The following is an 18,311-nucleotide window of genomic DNA, read 5'->3' as shown; positions in this document are numbered from 1 at the left end:
CTTTTTCTTTCCCATTTTGGCAAAAAATGTAGGCTGCTTAATAATGTGGAACAGCCTTCTTAAGTAGTCTTGCCTTTATTTGGACACACCTGCCAAACTAATTTGCACAGGTATCTGCAATTGCTTTCAGTGATATAAAGAGCCCTGACACACATCACCATCAATGAGTTTAAATGACAAACAAAAAAATTCTAACCTTATCACTCCTAAACTTTTTGTGCATAATAATTTGGAACACAGTGTAGAACAGATGAAAGTTCGATGACACATGGTGATAGTTAACTAGATAATTCTGATAACAGCAAGCAAAAAGACGTACTTATGGTTTCAAATGCTCTCAGTGACCTCTACGCGTTTCACCATATCAGATCATCAAGAGGTGCATAGTAGCCATCCACCTTCCTTCTAAATATAGGTATCCCCATTGCTCGAAAAAAGGGATTTGTACTTCCCCACTCACTAGAGGTAAAGCAATATTGCCTCCCAAAATGGAGTCTACTCCACCGACCACCGATACTCATAGGTGGAGAAGTGACATGTGTTTACCTTTGGTTATTGCAGAGCCGGAAGCTCCTCATATATTCTCACCGCATGCGGGCCAGCTGGAACACACGAGCAGCTCCCGCACGCCGACCACGCATGTCCGGAAGTTGCGCAGTGTTCCAAACGAAGCACATCACTGGCAGACACAGGAACTACATCATCGGCCGCAGACCAATGCATTCTACTGTGGAACGCAAGCCTATGCTATCAGCATGGTGATTAGCCATGCAGAATATATTAACCCCTCACAACCATAACGGGACTGCACGATACTTATAAATAGAGCAAATTATCTGCTAGTATATCTCACGGAGCCAGAAAAAGATATGTGAAGGAAAGCAGATGTTTAAAATAAACCTTATAAAGATAATTGCTTAAGATTGATTTGATTATCACAATGATTTGTGAACCCCTGGAATAATCATGGGGAATAAAATTGAGAATGGAAAGATTTTTTTTTTTTATAAAAAAGACCCTGAATTAAGCATAACAGCTGGATTATAGTCAACCATGGCTACAAGAAGCACACAAATGAGAGACTCTCATTGAGACTCGATGGTGCCAATGAATCCAAGCGATGGATCCATGCACATTCTTTTTGGAGTAACAGTCTGTCATAGTTACCTCCTCGAGGGTTTTGATTTATAACATCAATGACACTAAATGAAATCTCACGTGAGCATGTTCGTGACAAAGTTCTTTGCATGTAATGATCAGACTGAATGTGAGCGTTTGGGACTACAAGATGATGATTTAGAGGGTTATAGAGCATTGGTGGGTTTATTGGAGGAAAACAACAATGGGGCAGGACAGGGTCCCTACACGAACCTGAGGAAGAAGAGTACCAAAATGCCACCACCGGGTGACATTACCATTATTGATATCTTCCTCTGACTAGGGGAAAGGGATTTACGCAAAATTCCATACTGTATTTCAGACTCTAATTTAACACAAGGTGAACAAGAGGCATTAGCAAGATTAATAAAGGTTAATGGATTGAAAATCAAACCCTCTGATAAAGGAGGAAATCTGGTAATAATGGAAGAATCTGATTATTTAAAGATGTATTATACTAAGAGATTCTGATACCTATGAAGTGTTGCGATCTGATCCTTCAGTAACTTTTAAAACTGAATTGAAACATCTACCTGAGCCAGCTAAAACTAAGGGTCTGATGTCTAAAAATGAGTTTGAGTTCCTTTTTCCATTGCAACCTTTAACTGCCACGTTTTACACCTTACCAAAGGTGCATAAGGGACTCAGTCCCATTAAGGGACGTACTATAGTCTCATGGTCTGATTCATTGATTCAAAACTGTGGTGTCTATATCAATGAGATACTCCGTCCCTTTGTGCTCACCCTTCCCTCCTATATTAGGGATACCTCTGATCTCCTTCTCAAATTGGATGGCATCCATGACATGGAGGGTTCCTTTTTGGCCTCCATTGATGTTGAGGCTTTGTACAGTAATATACCACATAGTTTGGGCCTAACAGCTGTTGAACACTTTTTGAAATCTAAGGCTGTTCAATGTAGGACTCACAGTCAATTTGTACTGGACCTATTACAATTCACGCTTACAAAAAACTTTTTCATCTTTGACAGGAAGTACTTCCACCAGCTCAGGAGCATGGCGAGGGGCAGTCCCTGCGCCCCATCCTATGCCACCCTGTTCCTGCACTGGTGGGAGGAAACCATAGTCTTTCCAGATAAACCAAGATGGTGGCATCAACATGTGGGGGTCTGGTACAGATTTATTGATGACGTGTTTGTCATCTGGCAGGGTACTGAAACCAGCTTTCTTAAGTTTGTAAAGGAGTTGAACAATAACTCCATTAATATGAGATTTACATTTGAATTGAATAAAACTGCCATTCTTGATGTTCAGATTAAAAAAAACAGGGATGCTCTTTAAAAACTCAGATCTATCGTAAACCCACAAGCACTAACAGCTTGCTCAGGTGGGATAGCCACCATCCAGAAGCTTTAAAGCATGGTATTCCTAGAGGTCAATTTATGAGGCTAAGGAGGAACTGCTCTGACATGGATGTATTTATGCAACAAACAACGAAAATGAAGAGGAGATTCTTTGAAAAAGGGTATCATAGGGGGACTGTCGAGATGGCATTTAACCATGCCTTATCTCAAGAGAGAAGTACTTTATTACAAACCCACATGAGGCGCCCCACTGAGAATATAGATGCCACTAGGATCATTTGTACCTTTGACTGACAAAATAAGAGAGTGATGGGGATCTTCAAAAAATATTGGGACATTTTAACAGCTGATCCTGACTTGGCAGGCAGTATTGGACCACGACCAATGGTCACTTTCAGGAAGGGGCGATCCCTTAAAGACAAAGTGCTACATAGTCTGTTCAAGAGATCGGGGTTGGAGGGTACCTGGCTGGATCTGAAAACCTGTGGTTTCTTCAAAAGTGGTAGCTGTGTCAATTGCAGGTTTATGAAACCATGAAAATATGTGGTCAGTTCATCTACTAGCAAGAAATTTTATCTTCGTGACTTTTCTAATTGTAAGACCACTGGACTTATATATGTGGCAACCTGCAATTGTCCCAAAGACTATGTCGGTAAAACAATAAGGGAATTTAGGAGAAGAGTGGGCGAGAACATTGCTGACATAAGGCACAAAGGTGACACATCTATAGCCAGACATTTTAATGAGATACACCAAGGCAACATTGGTGAGATTTCATTTAGTGTCATTGATGTTATAAATCAAAACCCTCGAGGAGGTAACTATGACAGACTGTTACTCCAAAAAGAATGTGCATGGATCCATCGCTTGGATTCATTGGCACCGTCGGGTCTCAATGAGAGTCTCTCATTTGCGTGCTTCTTGTAGCCATGGTTGACTATAATCCAGCTTTTATGCTTGATTCAGAACATCTTGCCATGTTCAGTTTTATTCCCCATGATTATTCCAGGGGTTCACAAAGCATTGGTTTATTTTAAACATCTACTTTCCTTCACATATCTCTTTTCTGGCTCCGTGAGATATACTAGCAGATAATTTGCTCTATTTATAAGTATCGTGAAGTCCCATTATGGTTGTGAGGGTTTAATATATTCTGCATGGCTAATCACCATTTTGATAGCATAGACTTGCGTTCCACAGTGGAATGCATTGGGTGCGGCCGATGATGTAGTTCCGGTGTGTGCCAGTGATGGGCTTCGGGCGGAGCACTGCGCAACTTCCGGACATGCGCGGTCGGCGCGCGGGAGCGGCTCGTGTGTTGCAGCTGGACCGCACTCTGTGAGAACATAAGAGGAGCTTCCGGCTCTGCGATAACCAAAGGTAAACACATGTCACTTCTCCACCTATGAGTATCGGTGATCGGTGGAGTAGACTCCATTTTGGGAGGCAATATTGCTTTACCTCTAGTAAGTGGAGGAAGTACAAATCCCGTTTTTCGAGGAATGGGGATATCTAGATTTAAAAAGACCAAAAACCAATATAAATGGAATCCTAGACTACAAAACAAAACCACAACACAAGGATTCCTAAAATATAACTTTTAATATATAAAGTTAAAATAACAAAGTTCTAAAATTGAAGACACCAATAAAGATAAATAATCAGCAGGGGGAACAACTAACCCCTACCCAATTCCCTACTCTTGTCCACTACCTACTTGTGGGGGTAGGCACCCTAAGTTACTGCGGTTGGCGCCCCCGCTCCATGAAGACTGGCCCTATTCGCCCTACAAATACCCTTACAGTTCTTATAGGATAGTGTCCCGGATACAAATTCACCCAAAAACAAAATTAGCATAAAAAATAAGCAAAATGATTCATATAAAGAATGAGAAAAAATTAGAAAAAATAAACCAAACAAAAAAACACAAAAGTGGTAGTATAGCAAAAGGGGCTGAGGTCCCTCAATAGGGTACTAATACACAAAAAAATAAAAAAAATAAATAAAAAAAAAATGATTCTTATAGAATATACAAGAAGGAACTATTACACAGTGTATAGTTTTTCATTATCCTGTCCATTAATAAGGGCAAGTCCCAATAGTACCATAATAAACATATTATAAAAAAATATCAAAATGGATAAAGCAATATGAAAAAATTAGAAAAAATCAAAAAAACAAAAAATATTTGTATCGCCAAAAGGCTGAAGGCCCTTAATATGACATTCATACATAAATGAAGAATGTTACAAAGATAAGGAAGATATATTTTTCACAGTTACACACAATAGATCCATCAAGTCGAGCCCCTCTAGGCACATATTTGTTGGCTTGGTAGCCTACTAATTTTTCCACCTAGAAAAAAATAACATATCATAAAAAATTAGCAAAAAATCGTATAAACATAAATGAAAAAAATAATGAAAAAAGAACCAAGCAAAAAAACTGAAAAAATAGTCTCATAAACCACAACCTTTCTTGTCCTTAATAGGAAGTTCGAGCAAAACTATATCCTCTTCTTTGGGACAAAAAAATAGAGAGGGAAAAATTAATGTCCCATTTATGCATAGCTCTCAGTTATGGGGAACCACTCAAATGCCAATAGTATTGGTATATAAATCTCACACAATGGTGGAATCAACCAAATTAGAATACACAAGGCCAGTCTTTATAAATTAACTAATGTTCTTCCATAGTATGGTCATTATGTAGAGTGAAAACCCCAGAGTATGATGTAAAATTCTTATCCCAGGTAGATGTATAGCTAATAGTCACTTTGGTGGCCACAACTTGTGCGGTTCAAACAGCTCTTCAGCCACATGGAGCACTTCTCCATAAAGAGAGAGATTAGTCCGATCATCATCAAGATATCCATATCACAGCAGCTGGAGCGACATTAATAAATACCAAGCACTGTGCATATCCATTCAATAATGATTATAGTAACAAAGTCCTCTGGTAATCATACTCCAAACAGTCACAGTATTTACTATGCTGCAACAAGCGCTTTTATTCATCTGCTTAATCAGAGTCCTTCAGTGACATTTCAGATCCATTCAGCCACCAGCAAGTTTCTTCACAGAATAGCTCCTGCGGCCAGGTTCAGCCGTCTTGCTCATCTGATACACGGAAGTCCTTTAGCCCACATTGTAGACATCAGCCTGGCCACTGACAAACATCTTCACCTGGGAAAACTTCCCTATAATACCCAACGCGTTTCCCCCCCGTGGGAAGATCGGGGGTTCATCAGGGGGTACGACCGTCCGGGTGGTGCAAGAATGGTAACACACCACTCACAGCCACTTCCTATAAATAGCCTCATACCGGTTAGCATTCCACGTGGAGACAATCTCCACCCACCGAAATATACGCCCACCGTCGCTCATTACAATGGAGCGCAAATGCGCTCCAGTCCCCATGGATGACGTACAATCATCAGCATTAGTATGGGACCAGGCACCGCCCAACGAGCGTGCGCCATCATACCTCAGGTTAGAGCGCCGTAAAAAGACACAAACAAAGCCCTACGATACTGCATACGACAGCGCATGCGCCAGGTGGACCGCATCTGCGCTCCAGCCAAACAACCAGCCGAGAGGCGATATTAATGAAACTACCGAAAAATACTTAATAATACCTTTGGGCTTCCTCCATAAGACAATATCTAATATATAGGACTGCTAAATTGCTAAAATTAGCAAAACCAGGCACCCTACAAGAAGCCGAAAAAAACGGCCTATCAAGTATACACATTGTACCGGTTTTAGATTGAAAAAGTACCAATAATCCATATACCAGGAGATTACCTGAGATTATCATAAATTAATGCAAACAGGATTTAATCACCCAAGATATAATATTCAAAGCAGTACCTATACCCAAATGTAAATATAAGAAGTGGGTAGATTTAATGCATAAAAAACAAAAAAAGAACTATAATGTACCATTCATAGAAATTCTCCATTATACACAACAACAGAGAAAAAAAGGGCCACACATAACCCTAGCAGTTACCAATACGATACTTCAACCGTGTTAAATGAAACTGACAAAGGACAGCTGTTCATTAAGGCCAGAGGGACTCACCGACCCCATCAAATAGATCCACCTCGTCTCCCGTTGAACAATTCTCTGATCCCAATCTCCCAATCTAACAGACGGAGAGATAACTTCCATAGCCATAAAGGTCAGGGACCCGGGGTCACCACCATGTACTGTATTCACATGCCGAGCCAGAGGGGTTTCTCTCTTGTGTCTAATGTCCCCCAGATGTTTTCCTATACGGACGCGAAATTCGCGTTTAGTTTTTCCCACATAATCCTTGGGACACCCACAAGTACACAGATATACCACCCCCTTTGTTCTGCAGTTCGCAAATTGTCTTGTCCGAAAAACTCTACCAGTTGCTGAGCTCCTGAACGTGTTTGTAACCCTAATGTGTTTACAGTAGGAACAGTGTCCACATCTAAATGTTCCAAGGGACCTGTTTTCCAACCAGGTACCTGGCCTCCTAGGAGGTTCAAAATGGCTACGTACCACTATATCCCTAATTGACCTACCACGTCTATATGTAACCGAAGGATAGGCGGATATGTGCTCACCAATCTCAGGGTCAGACCTCAAAATCTGCCAATATTTCCTCAAAATCTGAGAAATACGACCAGATTGATCATCATAGGTCCCTATTAGACGTGTAATCGGTGCCTCATTTTCATTCCTTCTCTGTACCAACAGAGAGGTCTATATTTAGAAGGAAGGTGGATGGCTACCATACAGCATCGTTACATCTGAACCTCCTGATGATCCGATATGGTGAAACGCGTAGAGGTCACTGAGAGCATCTGAAACCATAAGTACCTCTTTTTGCTTGCTGTTATCACAGTTATCTAGTTAACTATCACCTTGTGTCATCACACTTTCATCTGTTCAATATTGACAGTGTGTGTTTTTCTGACTGCCTGTTATTGAATATATGGCTACCCGATGAGTTTATCATCTGGATCTACTAGACAATAATTAGGGACTCTTGGGGACAATCGTCATGGAGCGGGGGCGCCATATCCGCTGACAAGTAGGGTGCCTACCTCTTTTGTCAGTCAGATTTGACATCAGCAGGGAACAGCATAGCGAGGTACTAATTGCACTTATCACTTTGTTGTTGTGGCACTATTCACCCTAATGCACATTGCCATCATCATCATTGTCTACTTTTTGTTATTAGTCCTCTAACTGGCAATCCTCTTGTTACTCCTTTTCCTGTGTGTATAATTGGAGGAATATGTGTCTCACCAGCACAGGGATATCCAGGAGATTCAGGGAGAGCCGCCGAGGAGCGGGGGTCCATTTCTCATTTTTTGTGTTTAGGGTGCCAACCTCCACTGGTAGGTAGGCTTTGAAACAGGATTTGCTGTGCAGGGTGCAAGTAGCCAGCACAGTTGGCTGTACGGTGATTGCTTTAATATGTGGTGTCTGTTTTAGAAATAAGTATTACAAGTTAAATTTTATCTGAGTTGTGTCTGAATATCAACAACATTGGCCTGAAATTCAAGCCAGAAATGAGCAGCACAGAGTTGCCATTCCTGGGCCTCACCATTAGATGGGATAGGTAAGGAAATCAGCCACAAAAAGTTTACTCAAATAGGAAAGTCATCGCCCTGTCTTTTCTCAAAGTTTTACTTAAGGGACTATATATCCGAATTAGGAGAAATTGTTCACAAATTGATGAGTTTAGGATGCAGACAATGGACTTAAGGAATAGATTCATCCAGAGATGGTGGCCCAAAACAACTATGGGTTCAGCTATGTAGAATGCTCTTTATCACGATAGACAATCACTCCTACACACCAGGGAAGAGGGGACAATAAAAGAATAGTAAGGATTATAGCTACAGTTTGCAATCAAATCAGGTCTATCGGATAATTAAAAAACATAGAGGTATTCTTCAAGCAGATCCTGAGGTTAGGGATATCATTCCAACTAATCCAGTCCTAGTCCACAGGTTTTATAAAAAAATGACACAGTAAGGTATCTGCCTAGACCATAGAACCTGGGTTACATTTATACGTGGTGACTGTGGTTTCTGTAATTGTATTAGACACTGTAGGAGATTCACTGGGGCATCTTCCAAAAGTCTTTTATCAAAGGATCATTACCACGGGAACATTATACTGTGTGTGGTGGGATGGCGGTACTGGGGGAACATTATACTGTGTGTGGGGGATGGCGGTACTGTGGGAACATTATACTGTGTGTGGGGGGGATGGCGGTACTGGGGAAGCATTATACTGTGTGTGGGGGATGGCAGTACTGTGGGAACATTGAACTGTGTGTGGGGGATGGCGGTACTGGGGGAACATTATACTGTGTGTGGGGGATGGCGGTACTGGGGGAACATTATACTGTGTGTGGGGGATGGCGGTACTGTGGGAACATTATACTGTGTGTGGGGGATGGCTGTACTGAGGGAACATTATACTGTGTGTGGGGATGGCGGTACTGGGAGAACATTATACTGTGTGTGGGGGGGATGGTGGTACTGTGGGAACATTACACTGTGTGTGGGGGATGGCGGTACTGTGGGAACATTATACTGTGTGTGGGGGATGGTGGTACTGGGGGAACATTATACTGTGTGTGGGAGATGGCGGTACTGTGGGAACATTATACTGTGTGTGGGGGATGGTGGTACTGGGGGAACATTATACTGTGTGTGGGGGATGGTGGTACTGGGGGAACATTATACTGTGTGTGGGGGATGGCGGTACTGGGGGAACATTATACTGTGTGTGGGGGATGGCTGTACTGGGGGAACATTACACTGTGTGTGGGGGATGGTGGTACTGGGGGAACATTATACTGTGTGTTGGATGGCGGTACTGTGAACATTATACTGTGTGTGGGGGATGGCGGTACTGTGGGAACATTATACTGTGTGTGGGGGATGGTGGTACTGGGGGAACATTATACTGTGTGTGGGGGATGTGGTACTGGGGGAACATTATACTGTGTGTGGGGGATGGCGGTACTGGGGGAACATTATACTTTGTGTGGGGGAAGGTGGTACTGGGGGAACATTATACTGTGTGTGGGGGATGGCAGTCCTGGGGGAACATTATACTGTGTGTGGGGGATGGCTGTACTGGGGGAACATTATACTGTGTGTGGGGGGATGGCGGTACTGGGGGAACATTATACTGTGTGGGGGATGGTGGTACTGTGGGAACATTATACTGTGTAGGGGGGATGGCGGTACTGGGGGAACATTATACTGTGTGGGGGGGGGATGGCGGTACTGTGGGAACATTATACTGTGTGTGTGGGATGGTGGTACTATGGGAACATTATACTGTGTAGGGGGGATGGTGGTACTGTGGGAACATTATACTGTGTGTGTGTGTGGGATGGTGGTACTGTGGGAACATTATACTGTGTAGGGGGGATGGTGGTACTGTGGGAACATTATACTGTGTGTGTGGGATGGTGGTACTGTGGGAACATTATACTGTGTAGGGGGGATGGTGGTACTGTGGGAACATTATACTGTGTAGGGGGGATGGTGGTACTGTGGGAACATTATACTGTGTGTGTGGGATGGTGGTACTGTGGGAACATTATACTGTGTAGGGGGGATGGTGGTACTGTGGGAACATTATACTGTGTGTGTGGGATGGTGGTACTGTGGGAACATTATACTGTGTAGGGGGGATGGTGGTACTGTGGGAACATTATACTGTGTGTGTGGGATGGTGGTACTGTGGGAACATTATAATGTGTATGGGGGGATGGCGGTACTGTGGGAACATTATACTGTGTAGGGGGGATGGTGGTACTGTGGGAACATTATACTGTGTGTGGGATGGTGGTACTGTGGGAACATTATAATGTGTGTGGGGGGATGGCGGTACTGTGGGAACATTATACTGTGTGTGTGGGGGATGGTGGTACTGTGGGAACATTATACTGTGTGTGGGGGATGGCTGTACTGAGGGAACATTATACTGTGTGTGGGGATGGCGGTACTGGGAGAACATTATACTGTGTGTGGGGGGGATGGTGGTACTGTGGGAACATTACACTGTGTGTGGGGGATGGCGGTACTGTGGGAACATTATACTGTGTGTGGGGGATGGTGGTACTGGGGGAACATTATACTGTGTGTGGGGGATGGCGGTACTGTGGGAACATTATACTGTGTGTGGGGGATGGTGGTACTGTGGGAACATTATACTGTGTGTGGGGGATGGCTGTACTGAGGGAACATTATACTGTGTGTGGGGATGGCGGTACTGGGAGAACATTATACTGTGTGTGGGGGGGATGGTGGTACTGTGGGAACATTACACTGTGTGTGGGGGATGGCGGTACTGTGGGAACATTATAATGTGTGTGGGGGGATGGCGGTACTGTGGGAACATTATACTGTGTAGGGGGGATGGTGGTACTGTGGGAACATTATACTGTGTGTGGGATGGTGGTACTGGGGGAACATTATACTGTGTGTTGGGGGATGGCGGTACTGTGAACATTATACTGTGTGGGGGGGATGGCGGTACTGTGGGAACATTATACTGTGTGTGGGGGATGGTGGTACTGGGGGAACATTATACTGTGTGTGGGGGATGTGGTACTGGGGGAACATTATACTGTGTGTGGGGGATGGCGGTACTGGGGGAACATTATACTTTGTGTGGGGGAAGGTGGTACTGGGGGAACATTATACTGTGTGTGGGGGATGGTGGTACTCGGGGAACATTATACTGTGTGTGGGGGATGGCGGTACTGGGGGAACATTATACTGTGTGTGGGGGATGGCGGTACTGGGGGAACATTATACTGTGTGTGGGGGGATGGCGGTACTGGGGGAACATTATACTGTGTGGGGGATGGTGGTACTGTGGGAACATTATACTGTGTAGGGGGGATGGCGGTACTGGGGGAACATTATACTGTGTGGGGGGGGATGGCGGTACTGTGGGAACATTATACTGTGTGTGTGGGATGGTGGTACTATGGGAACATTATACTGTGTAGGGGGGATGGTGGTACTGTGGGAACATTATACTGTGTGTGTGTGTGGGATGGTGGTACTGTGGGAACATTATACTGTGTAGGGGGGATGGTGGTACTGTGGGAACATTATACTGTGTGTGTGGGATGGTGGTACTGTGGGAACATTATACTGTGTAGGGGGGATGGTGGTACTGTGGGAACATTATACTGTGTAGGGGGGATGGTGGTACTGTGGGAACATTATACTGTGTGTGTGGGATGGTGGTACTGTGGGAACATTATACTGTGTAGGGGGGATGGTGGTACTGTGGGAACATTATACTGTGTGTGTGGGATGGTGGTACTGTGGGAACATTATACTGTGTAGGGGGGATGGTGGTACTGTGGGAACATTATACTGTGTGTGTGGGATGGTGGTACTGTGGGAACATTATAATGTGTATGGAGGGATGGCGGTACTGTGGGAACATTATACTGTGTAGGGGGGATGGTGGTACTGTGGGAACATTATAATGTGTGTGGGGGGATGGCGGTACTGTGGGAACATTATACTGTGTGTGGGGGGGATGGTGGTACTGTGGGAACATTATACTGTGTGTGGGGGATGGCTGTACTGAGGGAACATTATACTGTGTGTGGGGATGGCGGTACTGGGAGAACATTATACTGTGTGTGGGGGGGATGGTGGTACTGTGGGAACATTACACTGTGTGTGGGGGATGGCGGTACTGTGGGAACATTATACTGTGTGTGGGGGATGGTGGTACTGGGGGAACATTATACTGTGTGTGGGGGATGGCGGTACTGTGGGAACATTATACTGTGTGTGGGGGATGGTGGTACTGTGGGAACATTGTACTGTGTGTGGGGGATGGCTGTACTGAGGGAACATTATACTGTGTGTGGGGATGGCGGTACTGGGAGAACATTATACTGTGTGTGGGGGGGATGGTGGTACTGTGGGAACATTACACTGTGTGTGGGGGATGGCGGTACTGTGGGAACATTATACTGTGTGTGGGGGATGGTGGTACTGGGGGAACATTATACTGTGTGTGGGGGATGGCGGTACTGTGGGAACATTATACTGTGTGTGGGGGATGGCGGTACTGTGGGAACATTATACTGTGTGTGGGGGATGGTGGTACTGTGGGAACATTATACTGTGTGTGGGGGATGGCTGTACTGTGGGAACATTACACTGTGTGTGGGGGATGGCGGTACTGGGGGAACATTATACTGTGTGTGGGGGATGGCGGTACTGGGGGAACATTATACTGTGTGTGGGGGATGGCTGTACTGGGGGAACATTACACTGTGTGTGGGGGATGGTGGTACTGGGGGAACATTATACTGTGTGTGGGGGGATGGCGGTACTGTGAACATTATACTGTGTGTGGGGGATGGCGGTACTGTGGGAACATTATACTGTGTGTGGGGGATGGTGGTACTGGGGGAACATTATACTGTGTGTGGGGGATGTGGTACTGGGGGAACATTATACTGTGTGTGGGGGATGGCGGTACTGGGGGAACATTATACTTTGTGTGGGGGAAGGTGGTACTGGGGGAACATTATACTGTGTGTGGGGGATGGTGGTACTCGGGGAACATTATACTGTGTGTGGGGGATGGCGGTACTGGGGGAACATTATACTGTGTGTGGGGGATGGCTGTACTGGGGGAACATTATACTGTGTGTGGGGGGATGGCGGTACTGGGGGAACATTATACTGTGTGTGGGATGGTGGTACTGTGGGAACATTATACTGTGTAGGGGGGATGGTGGTACTGGGGGAACATTATACTGTGTGGGGGGGGGATGGTGGTACTGTGGGAACATTATACTGTGTGTGTGGGATGGTGGTACTATGGGAACATTATACTGTGTAGGGGGGATGGTGGTACTGTGGGAACATTATACTGTGTGTGTGTGGGATGGTGGTACTGTGGGAACATTATACTGTGTAGGGGGGATGGTGGTACTGTGGGAACATACTGTGTGTGTGGGATGGTGGTACTGTGGGAACATTATACTGTGTAGGGGGGATGGTGGTACTGTGGGAACATTATACTGTGTAGGGGGGATGGTGGTACTGTGGGAACATTATACTGTGTGTGTGGGATGGTGGTACTGTGGGAACATTATACTGTGTAGGGGGGATGGTGGTACTGTGGGAACATTATACTGTGTGTGTGGGATGGTGGTACTGTGGGAACATTATACTGTGTAGGGGGGATGGTGGTACTGTGGGAACATTATACTGTGTGTGTGGGATGGTGGTACTGTGGGAACATTATAATGTGTGTGGGGGGATGGCGGTACTGTGGGAACATTATACTGTGTAGGGGGGATGGTGGTACTGTGGGAACATTATACTGTGTGTGGGATGGTGGTACTGTGGGAACATTATAATGTGTGTGGGGGGATGGCGGTACTGTGGGAACATTATACTGTGTGTGTGGGGGATGGTGGTACTGTGGGAACATTATACTGTGTGTGGGGGATGGCGGTACTGTGGGAACATTATACTGTGTGTGTGGGATGGTGGTACTGTGGGAACATTATACTGTGTAGGGGGGATGGTGGTACTGTGGGAACATTATACTGTGTGTGTGGGATGGTGGTACTGTGGGAACATTATACTGTGTAGGGGGGATGGTGGTACTGTGGGAACATTATACTGTGTGTGTGGGATGGTGGTACTGTGGGAACATTATAATGTGTGTGGGGGGATGGCGGTACTGTGGGAACATTATACTGTGTAGGGGGGATGGTGGTACTGTGGGAACATTATACTGTGTGTGGGATGGTGGTACTGTGGGAACATTATAATGTGTGTGGGGGGATGGCGGTACTGTGGGAACATTATACTGTGTGTGTGGGGGATGGTGGTACTGGGGGAACATTATACTGTGTGTGGGGGATGGCGGTACTGGGGGAACATTATACTGTGTGTGTGGGATGGTGGTACTGGGGGAACATTATACTGTGTAGGGGGGATGGTGGTACTGGGGGAACATTATACTGTGTGGGGGATGGTGGTTCTGGGGCATCATTATATTATGTGTGGGGAGAAAGAAAGCATCATTGTACTATGTGAGTAATCCGTATTTCCTTAGTTCCCGTCTTTCATAGTTGGGTCGTAACTATCAGAGGAAGAGGAACAAAACGTTATTGATTCTTACAAGGAGACAAAACAAAGACACCAAAATAGTCTCAGCACTGAAGGGGTTAATGTCCCCCCCCCCAGTAATGGGGAACCTCCAGCACCTACCTCCACCTGCAGAGCCGCACACCACATATATGGCTGCTCTGTGCGCACAGGACCTGTGATGAGGTCACAGGAGGGGAGGAGTCAGGGGTCACATGATCAGGGGCCTCAGTGGAGGCAGGATTCTGCTGTGCTGGTTGTCATGGTGCTGGATGAGGGGACGTTTATGTGTGGGGTCCGGAGGGGTAAGGGCTATGTGCACACGTCAGGATTTCTGGCAGAAATTTTCCTGACAAAAACCGGACATTTCTGCCAGATATCCGCATGCGTTTTTACCGCGATTTTACCGCATTTTTTATGCGTTTTTCCCAAATGCATAGAATTGCGGGAAAAACACAGAAAATCCGCAAAATTAATGAACATGCTGCTTTTTTTTACCGCAATGCATTTTTTCCGCAGAAAAAAAAACGCACCATGTGCACAAAACATGCAGAATGCATTCTAAATGATAGGATGCATAATGTATGCATTTTTAATGAGTTTTTATAGCGTTTTTATGGCGAAAAAACGCGAAAAAACCTAAACGTGTGCACATACCCTTACAGTGTGGATGTAGCAGAGCCGTGTGTGTACGAGGTGTACAGAGCGGAGCCGTGTGTGTATGAGGTGTACGGAGCGGAGCCGTGTGTGTATGAGGTGTACGGAGCGGAGCCGTGTGTGTACGAGGTGTACGGAGCGGAGCCGTGTGTGTACGAGGTGTACGGAGCAGAGCCGTGTGTGTACGAGGTGTACGGAGCGGAGCCGTGTGTGTACGAGGTGTACGGAGCGGAGCCGCGTGTGTACGAGGTGTACAGAGCGGAGCCGTGTGTGTACGAGGTGTGCGGAGCGGATTCATGTGGGTACAGGGTGTACGGAGCGGAGCCGTGTGTGTACGAGGTGTACGGAGCAGAGCCGTGTGTGTACGAGGTGTACGGAGCAGAGCCGTGTGTGTACGAGGTGTATGGAGCAGAGCCGTGTGTGTACGAGGTGTACGAAGCGTAGCCATGTGTGTACAAGGTATATGGAGCGGTGTGTGTATGGGGGTGTACGGAGCGGAGCCGTATGTGTACAAGGAGTACAGAGCAGAGCCGCGTGTGTACGGAGCGGAGCCACACGTGTACGAGGTTTACAGAGCAGAGCACACATGTGTGCGGAGCAGAGCCGTGTGTGTATTATTGTATAACTGTTCCCCCCTTAGCTCACCCAGTATTAGGCCGGCGTCACACTGGCGAGTTTTACGGACGTAAGAGCGCAGAAATTACGTCCGTAAAACTCGCAAAATAAACGGCACAATTATTCTCAATGGGGCTGCTCCTATTAGCCGTATATTACGGTTCAGTATTATACGGCTTTCTAGGGCCGTACAAAATCGCAGCATGCTGCGTTTGTCAGCGTATTGCTCAAATAAATCGCCAATGAAAGTCTATGGGGGCGAGAAAAATACGGATTACACACGGACCAGCAGTGTGACTTGCGAGAAAAACGCAGCGGTGTTAGTGAAAAGTCAGTAATTCAATTGCCGGCTTTTCATTTCTCCTTCACAAACCCGACAGGATATGAGACATGGTTTACATACAATAAACCATCTCATATCCCCCTTTTTTTTGAATATTCCACACTACTAATGTTAGTAGTGTGTATGTGCAAAATTTCAGCGCTGTAGCTGCTAAAATAAAGGGTTAAATGGCGGAAAAAATTGGCGTGGGCTCCCGCGCAATTTTCTCCGCCAGAGTGGTAAAGCCAGTGACTGAGGGCAGATATTAATAGCCAGGAGAGGGTCCATGGTTATTGGCCCCCCGTGGCTAAAAACATCTGCCCCCAGCCACCCCAGAAAAGGCGCATCTGGAAGATGCGCCTATTCTGGCACTTGGCCACTCTCTTCCCACTCCCGTGTAGCGGTGGGATATGGGGTAATGAAGGGTTAATGCACCTTGCTATTGTAAGGTGACATTAAGCCAGATTGATAATGGAGAGGCGTCAATTATGACACCTATCCATTATTAATCCAATTGTTTGAAAGGGTTAAAAAACACACACACGCATGATTTAAAAGTATTTTAATGAAATAAACACAGCGGTTGTTTTAATAATTTATTGCTCTCTCAATCCATCAGCAACACCCTCGCTTGGCAAAATAATAAACGCACAAGATACATACCCTCAGCTGAACCGTCACGTCCCACGATGTAATCCATCTGAAGGGGTTAACTAATATTACAGGCACGAGCTGCGATAAACCACTCGCTCGTGTCTGTAATCCCCGGGTGCTGAAAGGAAAGCTGGATCTGTACTTACATTGAGTCGCGGTGATGCGCCCCTGGTGGATGTTCTCATGAACTGCAGCCTGGGAGCTTTTTCCCACGCTCCAGGTCATATGAGGACATCCACCAGGGGGCGCATCACCGCGACTGAAGGAAATGTAGGTCAATGACCTACATTTCATTCATTCGCCGGGGAATTACAAGCACGAGCACACAGCTGCATTTGCAGGGCTCCTGCTTGTAAATTATTTTAACCCCTTCAGATGGATTACTTCGTGGGACGTGACGGTTCAGCTGAGGGTATGTATCTTGTGCGTTTATTATTTTTCCAAGCGAGGGCCTGGAAATGGATTGAGAGAGCAATAAATTATTACAACAACCGCTGTGTTTATTTCATTAAAATCCTTTTTAATCATGTGTGTGTGTGTTTTATTAACCCTTTCCTACAATTGGATTAATAATGGATAGGTGTCATAATTGACACCTCTCCATCATTAATCTGGCTTAATGTCACCTTACAATAGCAAGGTGGCATTAACCCTTCATTACCCCATATCCCACCACTACAGGGAGTGGGAAGAGAGTGGCCAAGTGCCAGAATAGGCGCATCTTCCAGATGTGCCTTTTCTGGGGTGGCTGGGGGCAGATGTTTTTAGCCACGGGGGGGCCAATAACCATGGACCCTCTCCTGGCTATTAATATCTGCCCTCAGTCACTGGCTTTACCACTCTAGCGGAGAAAATTGTGCGGGAGCCCAGGCCAATTTTTTCCGCCATTTAACCCTTTATTTTAGCAGCTACAGCGCTGAAATTTTGCACATACACACTACTAACATTAGTAGTGTGGAATATGCAAAAAAAAAAAGGGGATATGAGATGGTTTACTGTATGTAAACCATGTCTCATATCCTGTCGGGTTTGTGCAGGAGAAATGAAAAGCCGGCAATTGAATTACCGGCTTTTCACAGATATCGCGCTGAAGTAAATATAAATACAGACTATATATATATGTGTCTCAATGACATATATATATATATATATATATATATATACTGTATATATGTTTTCCCGAACATTTGAGCACATAAATCCATTAGATGTCGGTTTTGCAAGCCTGCGCGAAAATCTCGCAGTACGGATGCCATACGGATTACATACGGAGGATGCCATGCGCAAAATACGCTGCCACACCCTGACTACGGATCACTATTTTGGGAACATTTCTCCGTATTACGGCCGTAGTACGGACGTATAATACGTGGCGTATTGTCTTACGCCAAGTGTGAGGCCGGCCTTACTCTTACATC

The 18,311-nt window shown here is 45.4% G+C and overlaps 1 protein-coding gene across 1 annotated transcript in view; it reads right to left on the bottom strand.

The window, feature by feature from the left end:
* Positions 1-14,799, bottom strand: part of LOC143766241 (uncharacterized) — a 102,456-nt gene extending 87,657 nt beyond the window's left edge. Inside the window, exon 1 of the mRNA XM_077253758.1 lies at positions 14,769-14,799. The gene's annotated coding sequence lies outside the window, so the exon portion shown is untranslated. The remainder of the gene's footprint in view (positions 1-14,768) is intronic.
* Between the last annotated feature and the right edge of the window lie 3,512 nt (positions 14,800-18,311).

Source organism: Ranitomeya variabilis, chromosome 4, assembly GCF_051348905.1.
Source record: "Ranitomeya variabilis isolate aRanVar5 chromosome 4, aRanVar5.hap1, whole genome shotgun sequence".
NCBI lineage: Eukaryota > Metazoa > Chordata > Amphibia > Anura > Dendrobatidae > Ranitomeya > Ranitomeya variabilis.
Note: the sequence above shows the minus strand (reverse complement) of the source record. Positions and strands in the feature narration are given on the sequence as shown.